The sequence below is a fragment of the Octodon degus genome, unplaced genomic scaffold (assembly GCF_000260255.1).
Source record: "Octodon degus isolate 3935 unplaced genomic scaffold, OctDeg1.0 scaffold00248, whole genome shotgun sequence".
NCBI classification, from domain to species: Eukaryota; Metazoa; Chordata; class Mammalia; order Rodentia; family Octodontidae; genus Octodon; species Octodon degus.
Window position 1 is genome coordinate 311,891 of NW_004524824.1, and position 15,063 is coordinate 326,953.

Below are 15,063 nucleotides of genomic sequence, written 5' to 3' on the forward strand. Positions count from 1 at the left end.
CACCAGCATCTTCAAGATCTGATACTCTGTCTTCATATTCACTTATATGGTTTGCAAGCTTGTGATTGAGAGTTTAATTTCCTCTATATCTCTTTGACTCTGCTTCATTCGATCTATTTCTTTCCTGTATTGCTCATTCAAGGAATCTGTCATTTTTCTAATCTCTATTTTTTTTTTATCAATGTCTTCTTTAGAAGCAGTTATAAATTCATTTACTGCAGTGTTTTTTTTTCAGATTGGGTTTCCTCCCTATGTTTCTGTAGTTGCTTCTTTACTTCAGATGCTATGAGTTCTGAGAGTTCTTTTTTTATTTCAGAAAATAATTGTGCTCTGATTACCTATCTTTCTGCTGTTGCTTATTTACTATTGACACTATTAATTCATGCATTTGAGCTGAGATAGTGTTCTCCGCACTTGTTCTGGGTGAACACTGGGTTTCTTCCATATGTTTCTGCATTTGATTCTTACTGCATATGCTATTAATTCAGGGATTTCTTTTTTTATTTCCAATCTGAGTTCCTCTATACCTTTCTGCAGCTGTTTCTTTACTTCAGAATCCATTGATTCATTGCTTTCAGCTGTGTGATTCCCAATTTGTTCTGTGTTAGTGTCCTCTGCACTTGTTACAGCTGGGCTTGGATTCTGAGGTTGCATTTTGTTTCTTCTTGTCATTTTGTGTATCACTGTCTTCTGACTTTTGTTGTAGATCTTTGTTGTAGTTTTTACCTTATCACATAGTGAAGTTCAGTTGCAGATCTACAAAGTTTGGATTTATCCAGCTTTGCCTGGCTTGGTTCTGGCTGCTGTGCTCAGCTCCTTCCTGCTGCTGCCCTGAAGGCTGAAGCTGTTGTGCTCCTGTGGCAAGATGTTCTGCTCCTGGACTATCTGGGTGGTTCTATCCTCTACACTCTCTGCAGAGATTGCAGCTGCAGGGTTACACCCCAGGCATGTATGCCAGGCCTACGCTAAGCCTGGAGCAGACAAGGTGGAGTAGGGGGCAGAGGCAGCTCTCCCACACACTCACTGGGCCTGGGCTAAGACTGGGTCTGGGGGTTCTCAGGACGGGGCAGAAATTCCTACTCGGCGGGCGCGGTGGGGGAGGTGCTGCAGAGTGTTGTGGGGCATCCCAAGGGGGTGGAAAAGGGTCTCACCCACACTGCACCTTGGCTGGGAGGAGTAGGCTGTCCCGCTGGTGCAGGGTAGCTGGAAGCTCTCCCACACACTCACCGGACCTGGGCTAGGACTGGGTCTGGGGGTTCCCGGAACGTGGCAGAAATTCCTACTCAGCGGGCGCAGTGGGGGAGGTGCTGCGGAGTGTTGTGGGGCATCCCAAGGGGGTGGAAGAGGGTCTCACCCACGCTGCGCCTGGGCTGTGATGAGTAGTTTGTCCTGCCGGCGCAGCGTAACCAGAAGCTCTCCCACACACTCACCGGACCTGGGCTAAGACTCACTTATTTAATTTTGACGCTATTAATTCATACATTTCAGTTGAGACTGATGGGGAAAAGTTGGAGTAGGGGAGAGAGGAAGTCCAGGCCTGGTGAGTGTGTGGGAGTTTCCTCTCCCCTCTACTCACTGGTCCTGGGCTAGGGCTGGATTTGGAGGTCCCGAGAATGTGGCAGAATTTCTCACTCACTGGGAGGTAGTGAGGGGGACTGCAGAGTGGTGTGGGTTCCCAAGGGGGTGGAAGAGTATCTCACCCATGCTGCGACTGGGCTTGGACCAGCAGGTCCCACAGGTGCAGGGTTGCTGGAAGCTTTCCCACACACTCACCGGGCCTGGGCTAGGGCTGAATCTGGGAGTCCCCAGAACGAGGCAGAAGTGATCATTCACTGGGCAGGAGTGGCGGGGGGGCTGCGGAGTGGCAGTGTGTCCCCAGGATGTGGAAGAGGGTCTCACCCATGCTGCATCTGGGCTTGGACCGCTCCATTTCACTTTTTAAGTTATAGGCCAAGCCTCACATTTTAAATCAGAGGATTAAAATGATACTATTTTTAAACAAAAGATGGGCTGTGCAGAGAAAATTACGAGGAGAAACTGGAAGACAGACTATTTGTGTTTCTATTTGGTGTACTGTATAACCCCATGCATACTTGAGTAGAGAGTAATAAGCCACTTGAAAATGAGACACACAGATGCAGAGCTTGAAAGAGAGATGGAAGTACATAGAAGTGGCTGGCAGGAGCAGTTGGCTGAGGAAGTAAGTAGAGAAATAGGCATTGAACGCCAACATGTAAAGGTAGGCAGAGGATGTAAAGCTATTAAAGGTCTAGCAAAAATATAGAAAAGTCAATACAATATTGACAAAAGCAAACTTTAGGGGAAAAATGAACAAAATGAAGCAGAATGGCAAGAAGCAGGAAGAGGAGTGTTGGTTTGAGATTGGGAAGGCTATTGCTGATTAGAATGATAGTAGCTTCAGCAGAGTACAACAGAAGGAACCACCCTGTGTAGGGGCAGGCAGGGATAGATGCTGGAAGGGAGTGGAGGAAGAGAGCAATGGGAGCACAGCTAAAACAAAAGACGATGTTAAGGTTTAAAACAGTTGGTTTTTGCTTGTTTGCTGTATAGTTGAGGAGCTTGAGCTTGTTTAAGAATGGGAATGAATTGGAAAAGAATACCAAAACCATAGAAAGTGATACAGAGAGAGACAGATAGAGAGCACAATTAATATGCCAAATCTCAGAGGGAGCCCTTACCAAATGGTTGGGTAGCACTAAGTTAGTTGAAAGATGTTTTGAGCGGCACATTAGAGCTTTAGAAATATTTACAATGGAGGAGAGGTAGGGGAAGAACTGAACAATTTATTCTGGCATCTGACATCATGAAGTTCATCTAAATTGAATTCCTGGGCCAAGGAGATAGCTCAGTAGAATAAGTACCTGCCTGGCAAGTACAGGGTTCTGAGTTCAATTCCTGGCACCACAAAAAGAAAGAAGAAAGAAAGAAGAAAGAAAGAAAGAAAGAAAGAAAGAAAGAAAGAAAGAAAGAAAGAAAGAAAGAAGTAAATTGAATTCCTATTCCAGATTAGACAAGATAAAACACTCAATTTGTAGGTAGTACAGGATCTACAGGATCAGACATGTAGTGACCCTCCTGTTTTCACCCTCCGAAGTGCTGGGATTACAGGTGCTTTCCACCATGCCCAGTCTCAGTTGCCATCCTCCCCATCATCAGGGGCAGGGCCCACAAGGCACAGCATGCTGGGGACAGAACCCTGTTCCACTGCATCTGCCTAAGCAGGTGCTTTAATCCACTCAGCTATCTGCCCAGCCCAATACACTCACTTTTAAAGTTTGGTTTTTTAATTTTAATTATTTATAGGATCATAGCTTGTAGATTGTGAAGGGTCTCAGAGTATTTGGTGAGTTCCAGGCAGGCCAGCAAGATGTTGAAATCGAAGAAAAATCTTGATTTCAGGGTCTATTTTTCTGGATACTGCATCTACTGGTTTCACCATGAATGGACCATGTGTGGTGCTTCCTTTGTTTTTCCTGCTGCTCCCATGGCTGCAGGAAGTCCAGATGGTAGGTGGGAGCATGTGGGGTTGAGGAACTGGAATCTGTCTGGATTCTGCTCTTTGGTGCAGTACGGGTATATTTTCATTGAATTTGTTTGGTGGTCTGTCTATTGAGACAGTGATACAATAGTCCTTTGGGCCTCATAGCAGGTGCTCAAAGCCATCTATCAAAATGAGAGAAAATAAAGTTTTAAATTTATAATAAGAACATTCAGATGCACATACAAAATGATTTCACTATAGCAACTCAGTTTGCACACTGGAAGCTGAATTTAATCAGGAATTGCACAAACATTTAATATTTTTAAAAGCTAAATATTTGAAACATAATTTCTGTCATAATTTATCGAAAATAGATTTACATTTAAAATATATGTATTTCAGGGTCAGGGAGATAGATCAGTGGAATAAGTGCTTGCCTGGCAAGTGCAAGGTCCTGTGTTTGATCTATGGTACCACCAAAAAAAAATTTTCATTACAATTTTGAACTCTGAAAAATAATGAATCTTGAAACATTTATTTTTCAATTTCAAAGATAATAATTTTATTTTTCTAGATTATAAAATAATATATACTATAAAACGTTAAAATGCAAAGAATGAAGTTTTTGAAAAATCATAAAATATCAGGGCTTAGGTATAAATAGTGATCATATTTAGCTGAACATCTCCAATGTTGCTCTACATACATACATACATACATACAAGCAAATGTAATTATCATTTTAATGAATGGTTCTTTAACTTTTAATGACTTTATTAAATACTTGAGAATATTAACACCTGAAGGTTGGAGAGCATTTGTGTTATAGTCTATACTGCCACAGGTACAGACAGATACATCCAGCACATAAGGAGAGTTGTGTTGGTCACATTATTAGCCATTGCTTTTAATTAGAAAGGTAACAATTCACTGATTCTTTTTGTTTATAAGCAATTTTTTTCTCTACTGCTTTCATATACATCATTATGACACTCTTTTGTACTAGCTATGTTCATTAGCTAATAAAAGGAGATCAAACAATCAACAATGATGCTACTTTTTCCTTGAAAGGATATAGAAGAGACTAAAATAATTGTATTTGTTTAGGCTATAAATTCTTAATCAACTGGTGTGCATAATGTGGGGAGACATGCAAAATGTAAAAGAGAATCTTAGCTTTAACCTATTGAGAGACTGTAGGGAATTTCTTGACCTGAGAATGAATCTACATGACCCGAGACTTGTTCTCTGTCTGAAAAAAGAGGATCCAAAAGAAGACATCTGAGAAAGGTGTCAAACAAATTCCCAGAGACAAACAACGGCACAAATGACTAGGTTCTCCTAGTGCAATGTGTTGAGAACTAACCTATTTTCATGGGCCAGTTTGAAAAGGGGGTCAGGAAAATTGATGAAAAGTGAGAGAAACCAGGGAGCTATAAAAGGAAAGAATGTTAGTGAGAAGAGGAGCAGAGGTGTATAGGGGTGAGCCAGCTCCACCACCCTCCAGGAGTTCAGCTTCTTCTCCAGGAGGAGCTGAGCTCTGTGCTCTGTTATCCAGAGCTGAACACTATCTCTCCTCAGGAGGCCATGTGGATTTGTTCCATTTGTTTTTGTGTGTATGCTTTTTTGATCTGCTTCCTTGTCTTGAACCCCTACCCTTTGCTTCTCTTTTCTTGCATTTACCAAGGACAGTAAGATTAAAGACCTTAAAGATGAGTATCTAGATTAAGATAGTTGAAAAAGACCAGACCATGAAAAGATAGGATAATGACTCTTCCGTGCCTTTCAATTCTTATTTTTTCTTAAGTGTCCTGACTTTCATTTTGAGCAGAAGAGCAGTGGACATTGACTCTTACCCCTCTTAGCCGGAACAGCCCTTAAGAGAAGAGGAAGACCACTTGGTTGCAAACCAGGCTATAGCTCTACTACTGTTTTTAGCACTTGATATCACCTGTCTTGGCAACATTTACTCATGAGTACTATTTATTGTTTTGTTTTGTTTTTCCCAAGGAGACTCTGAAAAGTTTATGTGAGTAGCTTATTATAGACCCAGATGAATAGCACCATTGATGTAGCTCTTCTATGTGGTTTTTTATCAAATCAAAACAACTAGACAAATACTTTCTCATCGTTGGATGATATATGGAAGGACTGAAGTTTCTGCTTTCCTATAAAAAGTAAAATAACAATTTAGCCTCTTGGACATTTTGAGGGTAGATAAAATACTCAATAAGCTTTAGCTTTACTGCTTGGGCTTTATTTTAGGAACTCTGCAGTAAAGCTGAAGCCCAGAGTACAACACCTCTAGTCCCTACAGAAATCATACTCCCAGGGCTTCATCATTAATTTCAGGGATAATTAATCCTATATCTTTTACCATTCTTCTCCTTTGCAAAAATATGTGCACCTTTTTTTCTACATAAAATTTTATGAGGTAAAATTATGCTTTAAAAATGAAAGTAAGTGGGACATTTATTGTTTACTCTAGTCAGAGGAACCATAAGCATTATGTTGTGCTTTAAGGGTTTTAAATATTTCAAAAGGAATTCTTATTAAAATGCTTTTTCATTTTGACATAATTTCAAGCTTACAGAAAATTACAAGAACAGTTCAAATAATTCCTGAGTAATCTTTGCTTGTATTCTCAAAAGTTAGCATTTTAACATAATACCTTTATTAGTCAGTCTTTCTACATATACATGTTTCCTGAACCATTTGAGAGTAAACTGTATGTGCAACATCCATTTACCATAACTACTTTAGTGTATATTTTCTAAAAATTAAGATTATTTTCTTATGTAAAATTACTATAATTATAAAATCAGTAATTCATCTGAGTATTGTATATGCTATTAGCTAATCAACAGAAAAAATTTGAATTATTCTAACAGTCCCAGTTAATGTATTTTGTTGAGAAAGAAAATTCTGTTTGTAAGAGACTGTCAAGTCTATTAGTATTTTTAGTCTGAAAGATTTCTTTAGTCTTTCCTTGCCTGTTAAAACCCTGGCAATTTTCACCAGTTTGAACCAGCTATTTTTGTACAATGTTCTTTAATGTGTATTTCTTTTAAGTATTTTAAGAATTTAAAGGCAATTTCTGTTTTACAAGCTAACTTAAAAAAGAAAACTGCATCTAGAATTGCACTCATTTCCACTTATTTACTAAATCTCTTATACATCTTATTTTTCTAAAAGGTTTTATCATGAGGACCGGGGAGATGGCTCAGTAGAATAAGCGCTTCCCTGGCAAGCGCAAGGGCTTGAGTTCAATCCCCGGTTCCGAAAAAAAAAAAAGAAGGTTATACCAGCTGTTCAATCAAGAAACCCAGAATTACCCTTTTCCCTCTCATTGAGTCCTCCTGCCATGACCAAGATTGTATCTGATCAACACGTTTTCATAGATTCCCTCTTCTCTATCTGACTCTACTCCTGAGCCTGTCTTTCCTCTCACTTCTGACAGTCTCCAGCTGGTCTGTTCTGTACCTCCCATCCCCAACTCACAATCTACCCCTCTCACTTTCCTCACAACTCTTTACATCAAAAATATTATTTTTTCTATCATAAGTTGTTTATAGTAAGGTAATTTATAAACATCTTGCTGTCTTTAGTAATTCAAACAGTGGGTCACATTTCTTTACACAAAGACAATAATAAGTTGAAAACAAAATCAGCTTGTTGAATTTTCTTTCTTTACCTCTTGTCTGAGGGTAAAACTTGATTTTCATTGATCCAGAGCTGCTGCACCAGAGATGAATTCAATCTACTCTGGTGATGATGGCTTAGTGAGTATAATTGAATGTCAAAGTCAATTTATCAATCATCTCAGAAGCCATCTTGCCAGCGCTGTCTATCGCTGTGATTCTGATGCTTTGCTCACGGGTGCAGGATTCCTTCAGGAAGTAGTCCTTGATGTTGGCCAGACTGCACTCTCAGCAACATCACAGATGTTCATGCTCTCAGCGCCTGCGATGGTATTAAGAGAAAAGGTGGGTTTGTTTTTCTGTTTTATGGGAGATAATGGACCCAAATCAATTGAAGATGGAAGCCTTCATCAACCTTCTATTTAGAACTTGGTACTTCAATAACAATGACAGACACATCTCCAGAAATAAGGGGCTTTCTTCCCATATCCTTAAATGTAACCAGAAACTGGTCAAAATGAGTGTTGGAAAGTATGCCCTTAATTTTATCACCAATTCCAACAAGGCTGACTTCCTTTTTTTTTTTTTTTTTTGTATTTTAGGGAAGGATCTACAGGGTGTTCAGGATCTCACTATTAGATTGGACTCGTAGTGATCTGCCTGTTTATCAGCCTCCCAAGAGCAGGGATTACAGGCACGTTCCACCACATCCAGTCTCAATTGCTATCTCAGCATGCCTGGGGGAGGTGGGGGAAGGCATGGTAGGCCCAGGGATCAAAGCCCTGGCCCCTGCACCTGCTTGCAGGTGCTTTAATCCTCTGAGCTATTTGGTTGGCTCTAAGCTGACTTCTTTTCCAGCTGCTGTGGGTGTGGCCACCTCACTTTTCATCTGTTTAGATACTGAGGAATGTGTGGCACCACAAAACCCTCGATCTGAGGACTAATTGGTGATAAGATGTTCTTCTTGTCCTCGGGTACCTTAAGATCAACTTTTTCATACAGAGCAACAGATCCTATTCCATATATCTGAGCCAGTTTCAGCTCCCTCTCAACATGGGCATATGTTGCAGCTGCCACTGTTTTCATAGACTTGGTAATTTTCTAGATGCTTTTTATTGACTTTAGTTGCCTGGTAATGTCTTTCAAAGTTTCCATATTTGAACTTGGATCCACTGCAGCTGCAAGGCCCAGGCTGACAGCCAGAAGGTGTTCACCTGAGAGAACATGGTAGCAGCTTTGCTGAAGGCTGGGAAGACAGGCCTTCTCATGCATCTAAAATATTATTTTGAAGCAAAGTGTGGTGGCATGTGCCTGGAATCCCAGCTCTCATGATACTGAGGCAGGATGATTAATAGGAGTTAGAGGCCAGCTTGAGCTACAAAGTGAGTTCAAGGCCAGCCTGAACTGCATAGTGAAAGCCTGTCTCAAAACACCTTGTCTCTTGTCTCAATAGATGGGTAAATACATGATAGATTGATAGATAGGCTGGATACAGAGGGTGGCTGTACATCTATCTATGTATCTATCACCCTGTTGGCTTTTGTTGGTCTCTTCCCATATGCTGTTCCTTTGGCCTTGAAACCAGCTCGTTACCCACTCACACATTTTTTTGTCAGCTAATTGTTATATTTCTATTAAAACTCATCTCAAGTAGCACCTTCTTTGAAAAGACATCCAAATCCTCATCCATCACATGCAAAATGGGAAGAAATTTTTTCATTTTTTCCATATGCCTATTTACTAGGAAAAAAACTTAACAAACAATGCTTCACAACAATTACAACCACCTTATAGATTAAACAATACTTGAGCAAAGCAGTCTAAGAAGACAGAATTCACTAGGCTACCATAAAGATTTGTTTTTTGATACTCTGGGAACTTAATAAACCCAGTAAGGGAAAAGTACAGCCATTTTTCTGGCTGCAGGAATTGTCTAATTTAGGGTCCCAAATACTACAAGGTAAGTTGGCCAATCACCTTGGTTGGTGAAGAAGCTTCATATTCCTGTCATCAAGCACCACATAGATACATTGTAATTTAAGAGCTCCTTTTACAGGTAGAACTGAAGTCATCATCATCGTCAAAAAGAGAATATACTGTTTATAAAACACTTAAATTTAAATGATCTCCAACCAAACAATTTGCAATTATGCAAGAAAGGCAATAACAAGCAGATTGTATGCATTTATGAACATATACATATCCATTTGTGTATATTTTACAGATACATATTGTAAACATTCATCCTTATAAAGGAAAAACGAGCCTGATCACTTTTAGAACACCTGTTGAGAGAGGTGGACACGACTGAGGCACGTGCAGGAACATGCAGACGGTAGGGACTAACAGATCCTCTCGAGTTTGCACTGTCCACACGAGGTCAGGCAACAGAAAGCTCATTTCCAGGTTAGGATGAAGGTGATTCACGTGCAGATGTCTAAGGGAAGGAGGAGGTAGCAGCTACCCAGATGGACTAGCCGCTGGCCAGATAGTCATCAGTATTAACCTTGTCTGCAAAGGCAAGATGAGAGGGACACTGGTTGCCATTTCTGTTTTTCTCACCAACCCACGAGGAATGAATGAGGACATGGCTCACACCTATCCTGCCTCTGAGTGGCTACTTTTCTGTCCATGAGAGGAGGGATCCACAGAGGTGCTCACAGTTCCACATGCCAGTGGGACTAGAAAGCTGCTTCCTTGGCAGTTCACCTTAGGAGGCCGCTTCACTTCCCTCCTTATGCCCCAGATGTTTCTCTTGCACGCTGGGAGTCCTTCCTCCACATCCATCTCGGTACCCGCACATACTCAGTCATTAGTAAGCACTGACTTCTCACTTCATGTCTTCTACAGACTGCTGTGCTTGCTCTTTCCTTTATATTTAGTTACGGTCATGAAGTGACCATGAGGGCTCGATGAAATTGCCAGTCCTCCTCAGGCTCGGTTGGTACCTGGGTTCTTGGGGGAGAGGGGTCATCAACTGTAACAGTATTAGGGGTGAGTGGAAACCATGCACTCACTTGGGACAGGGAGAACTCCACAATGAACAAAGCTCCATGAAGAAAGATACCTCATAGCTGGGCATGGTGGTGCATGCCTATAACTCCAGCACTCTGGGAGGCTGAGAAGGTGGATGGCAAGTTGGCCACCATAAAGAATTTAAAGGGCCATTCATGCCATTCTTTCTATTTCTGTCTTGAAAAGTTAGTTTTATCTAGGACTACTTGAAGATGTTTGCTAATATGATTAGTTATGTGAACTTCATTATTTCATTACTCCTGTTGTCACTGTTAAGTATAGATAAAAGTAGATTGGAAATAGACTTGTGGGGGTCAGCCAGATAGCTGAGCAGACTAAAGCCCTTGCTTAGGCTGATACAGGAACTGGGGTTCAATCCTCGGCCTGCTCTGCTGGCCTTGCCCCCAGGGCATGCTGAGACCATGAATGAGACTGGGCGTGGTGGTGTGTGCCTTTAATCCCAGCACTTGGGAGGCTGGAAATAGGGGGATCACTACAAGTCCAATCTGTGTAGTGAGACCCTGTAGACCCCATATGAAATACATTAAAAAAGGAAGTAGACTTGTAGTTGTCTTCTTAAATTTTTATATACCACCAGCCTCTGTATCCAAGGTTTTATATCTGCAAACTCAAGCAAGTGTAAATCAAAAATATATTAAAAATTGTATCTGTACTGAATATGTACATTTTTTCCTTTTCACTACTCCCAAAACAATATGGAATTAGAATTATCTACATAATATTTACATGCTTTAGGCACCCACAGAGATGATTTAAAATATATGGAAGAATGTGTATATATAAGCTAATGCTACATTACTTTATATAAGAAATTTGAAGACCCACAGATGTTGGTATCCATCAGGGATCTAAACATTAATCCTCTGTGGGTACCAAAGGCTCTCTTTAGATGCATCACAAAAGTTGGCGATGCATGAATAGTGAAAGTTATCGGTATTATCACTGTAAAAGTTAATTAACCAGGAAAAACTCCATGAAGTTATTTTTTAAATGTATTTAGTGCAGGGCCTCATTACATAGATTGGACTCATAGCGATCCCCCTGTTTACAGCCTCCCAAGTGCTGGAATTACAGGTGCACATCACCATGCCCAGTCTCATTCACCATTTCAGCGCACCCTTGGGGCACAACTGGCACAGCAGTCCTGGGGATTGAACCCCTGGCCCCTTCATCTGCCTAAGCAGGTGCTTTAATCCATGGAGCTATTTCGCCAGCCCTTCTATGAAGTTCTTATTGTTAATATATTTCTTAGTGCAAATGATTTGTGGGCCCTGTCGGACTTTCTCTGTTCCAGGTCATTTTGTACCTAAACACAATAAATACTTGAAAAATACATAGTGTCATTGTCATCTATAACTACTTGAAGATATTTAAGTAGGAGATATAATCAGGTCAATACAAGATAGAGAAACTAAGGTTTAAGCTTTCCATTTCAATGAAAAGACCCAATACTTAGGTATTTTGACATGTTTTACCCCAAGACATGTACATATAGCCAGAGCCATGCAAGGGTTCATATTTATTATCAACTTTCTCCAAGTTGAGTTTAGTTTTCAATTTTCATTCCTGTAAATCAGTGATTTTCACAGCTACCTTCACATAAGACTTACATGAAATACTTTGAAAATAAAATACTGAAGCCTGGAACCTACCCCCCGAGACTTTGATTTAAAGATCCCCAGGTATTTTTAGAAATAAGACATTTAAATATAAAATGCCAGTTGAGCTTCACTGCTGGAAATGTACCTGTTTTCTCTCTGTATGATGTATGAATAATTTTTTTAAATTTTACTTTTGTCTTTGTTTCACCTTCTGCAATTTGCCTGGGGCTGCTTTGCTAATTAAATCTTGCATAATCATCTTTATATAGATACAGATATCTCTATATTTAGTGTATGATTTTTTTATTACTAGCAAGATGGAAATGCTGGAGAAACTTAATATGTAATCATTTGAATACCTATACAAGATTTCATTAAAAAAGGGTCTACTTGCAGCACTAGAGTTATGAATGTACAAATAAATACACCGTCCAAACAGTTATGATTGATGTGATATTATTAAGCTACTAAAAAAATTTTCCGTAACTTTCAGGGAAAATAAAAGCTAGGAAACAGAAGTTTAATAATTTAAATTGGGTGAAAGGTTTTTAACCATATGAAATAGTTACAAGAAATATGAAAAAAATTTAAGTTGTTTAAATTATTGTATTGTTTAGCAATAGTAGCCAAAGATTAGTAAGTAACAATTGTACAACTGTAAAACTTAGATGTCCATCCAAAATTTAAAATAAAAAATCACTTTTTTTATTATTAGATGCCCCTGATTTTCCACATTGCAATTGTCTTTTTGTTTCTAAAATCACAGTTTATTTTGTTTGGGAATGTGAGAGGTTTAAAATAATGTTTGAACAGATTACAGTATAGGTAGATTTGACAAGCTTTGATCAAACTAATATATTAAAAAGTAAAATTAGGGCCATGAAACTATTTACTGTAAGTCAAGTGACTCAAGCCTTGAGCAGGCATGAGGAGAAAAGTGGTCAAAATATTTTGTGGTGTGCTAAATTCAAGTCACTTGTTCTAAGACTTTAGCATGAAAACTATGCTGGATGTGATCTGACTCTTGCTGGATATTATTAAAATTTAAGTGTAAATGAGTTAGCAACACATGTGCTCTGTTTTCCTTAATATGAAATTATTCAAAGACTGGCAAAGTGCAAGGGAGAATGAAAGAACAGCCAGTCCCCGTGTGGCATATGTGCCTACAAATGCCGGCCTTGATTCTGTCTTCTCAAATGGACCTAACTTTCTTACTCTGCTGGAAAAAATGATTACTAGGTATTCACCCCCAATAAAAAAATGAAGAGTACCAGTAGGCTTCATTAGTGGTTATAACCCACATAGCAGCTACAAAATTAATGGGAAAGTCTTAAGGGAAAATCTTTCTTTAGTGTCCTAAATCACTAAAAAGAAATATAAGGATCATAAGCATACAGTAAAAAAGCTGCTTTTGAGATTGTGTGACCTAGTTGGCAGTATTCACCTAGTGGGATCTCCTTTGCCAACACCCAGTTATCACTCCCTTTTGGCTCTGACTTTATTGTTGGGAAGTCTTAGAGACCACATGCTACTAGGATTTCAATTTTGTGCCACCATTCATCCATGAGAAACTTGCTGTCTCCATGGTTGCTTTTGCTCATTCCCTCTCATTTAAGCTTTCAGATATCTACTTTACAAACAATGTATAATGGTATAATGTGTAAGTTACAGCAGAAAGAACATGAAGACTGTATTCTGCTTAGCAATTAGTCTTAGAACCTTGCTTATATCATGTAAATACAACTATCCAAATTAAAAACTGTCTAACATGTGGAACAAAGATCAGTTGATATTTATGGTGTCCTAAGACAGAATGCCTAGGTCCTAAGCAGCAATGAAATCCTACTTAAATTTCTCTATTGCATTTCTGTGGTGAAGCTCTACAGATAATCATTGTGGCTGCTGTTTACCGGGACAATCTGATGGAGAGTGCTTCCTCATCTACCATGAGGGGAAACCTGATTGTCAAAGACTAGAAACAATATGTTACTAGGCTTTGAAAACACAATGGGACATGTCATGGAAACTTCTTTGAAGTGTTCTGTTTTCATAAAGATTAAACATCAAGACATGGCTTGAAATACTGGTCTATGAGACTGGGAATAGAAATTGGAAGGAAAAAAAAGGCAGTTTGAGTGATGAGGGCTAGCAACAGCGTAAAACAGCCTTGTTTGCTTAGAAGTGGGTACAGGTGCGATAATTTGGATGGGAGTGGTTTGGTTGAAAATTTTGCACTGTTGGAAGCAAAGCAGACTTGCTACCATTCAAAGAGAAAGAGAACACAGAGAACAGGCTCTGAACAAATAGTGCTGATAGATTCAAATGTCCAAAGACAAAGTCCTTTTTATATCCCTCAAACCTGTTAAATGGGATAGACTGTATCTTAATCAATATTTAAAAATATAACCATATTTTACATAGAGGGAGTGTAAAGAACAAGGTTCAAACTTTGAAGATTTTGCAGTAGGTCTTACACGTACTGCCCAAGTGAGAAAAGACTCTGTAGAGCCATTTCTTTAGCTACATGTTCATCCCCTCCCAAAGCAGGGCCTCACCATCCTGGGTGGAAGGAACAGCTCAGATTGCCACTAAGTATCAGGAATTGTTGTCAGCTTCCTATAGTGTATTTAATGATTTTAATCTATTTTGTTGAGAATTGTTAACAACAGCAAATGATACTGTGGTATAAATAATTTAGTGAACAAGAAGTCACATCTATAGGACTGCAACAGTCTACTGGGGTCTGCTCAACTCTCTAAATAAATAAACAAATAAATAAATCTCTTTCATAACAAGAGAGCAGTGTTCATCTGGGCCATTTTTGAGTGAGAAAGTATCACAACGTGTTTTTCAAGTATCATAACTTCTCTCAGATAAAGCAATCTGCGACACCATAAATTTGTATATAATATAAATTTAGGAGTCCTAGCCCAGGTCCGGTGAGTGTGTGGAGAGCTTCCTGCTACCCTGCGCAGGTGGGACCAGTCCCAGCCCAGGCGTACAATGGGCCAGACCCTCTCCCGCCCCCTCGGGCCGCCCCCCACCCCTCCTGCTCAGTAGGAATTTCTTCCCACTTCCAGGAACCCCAAGACCCAGTCCTAGCCCAGGTCCGGTGAGTGTGTGGAGAGCTTCCTGCTACCCTGCGCCAGCGGGACCAGTCCCAGCCCAGGCGCAGCATAGGCAGGACCCTCTCCCACCCCCTCGGGCCGACCCCCACCACTCCACTTACCTGCCCCACCCTTCCCGCCAAGTAGGAATTTCTGCCGAGTTCCAGGAACCCCCA

At 40.0% G+C, this 15,063-nt stretch overlaps 1 pseudogene; it reads right to left on the reverse strand.

Annotated features, from left to right (window-relative positions):
• Window positions 1-7,223: 7,223 nt before the first annotated feature.
• LOC101573978 lies at window positions 7,224-8,369 on the reverse strand (annotated as a pseudogene).
• Between the last annotated feature and the right edge of the window lie 6,694 nt (window positions 8,370-15,063).